Below are 734 nucleotides of genomic sequence, written 5' to 3'. Positions count from 1 at the left end.
AGGGGGGGAGAAGGGGTCCTTCCGCTGGTCAGGCCACAGCGTGATGGTGGTCCCGTCCCCTGGGGCAGGAGGCTGGGCCCGGGTGGGCATGGGGCTGCGAGGGGAATTGGCCCCCACAGCCCACTGCGATGGGAAGGAAGCCTGGTGCCCGGGGTCCAGGGCAGGGGCTGTGGGGGAGGAGGGACCCCAGCTTGGGACGAGCACCTTATCTGCGGGTGCCAGTGAGAGCCATCCCCGGGCGGGGGCAGCATCTCCGGGACCTGTTATCAGCCCCAGAGTCCACAGGACGCTCCCGGGTTAACGTGTAACCGCTCCCTGGCCCTCCACCCCCAGAGCCATTGGTGCCCCGGCTGCGGCCACTCTGCGTGGGGGTCTCAGGCTGTCATGGACGTCCGCAGAGAGAGGCCGCCCCGCAGCCCGCCCTCCTCAGTCCAAGTGAGAGCCCCTGAGTGTGGGAGGGGGGCTCGAGCAGGTCCGGGGCTCCCGGGGACCCCAGGAGGCTGGAGGAATTGGGGGTCTTGGCCTCCCCAGAGGCTGGGTTCTATGGGGCTGGATGTCCTGGGGTCCCGGAGTGGGGGTGTGGGGGGGTGGGAGCCCCGAGACCTGAGTTCTGGCCAGGTGGGTCCTGTCCTGGGATCCCTGAGTGGGGGTGGAGTGGGGGGAGCCCCTAGACCTGAGTCCTGGCCAAGTGGGTCCTGTCCTGGGATCCCTGAGTGGGGGAGCGGAGGGGGGAA

This window comes from Myotis davidii, unplaced genomic scaffold (genome assembly GCF_000327345.1).
Source record: "Myotis davidii unplaced genomic scaffold, ASM32734v1 scaffold326, whole genome shotgun sequence".
In the NCBI taxonomy this organism is placed as follows: domain Eukaryota; kingdom Metazoa; phylum Chordata; class Mammalia; order Chiroptera; family Vespertilionidae; genus Myotis; species Myotis davidii.
This window is presented reverse-complemented; position numbering follows the sequence as displayed.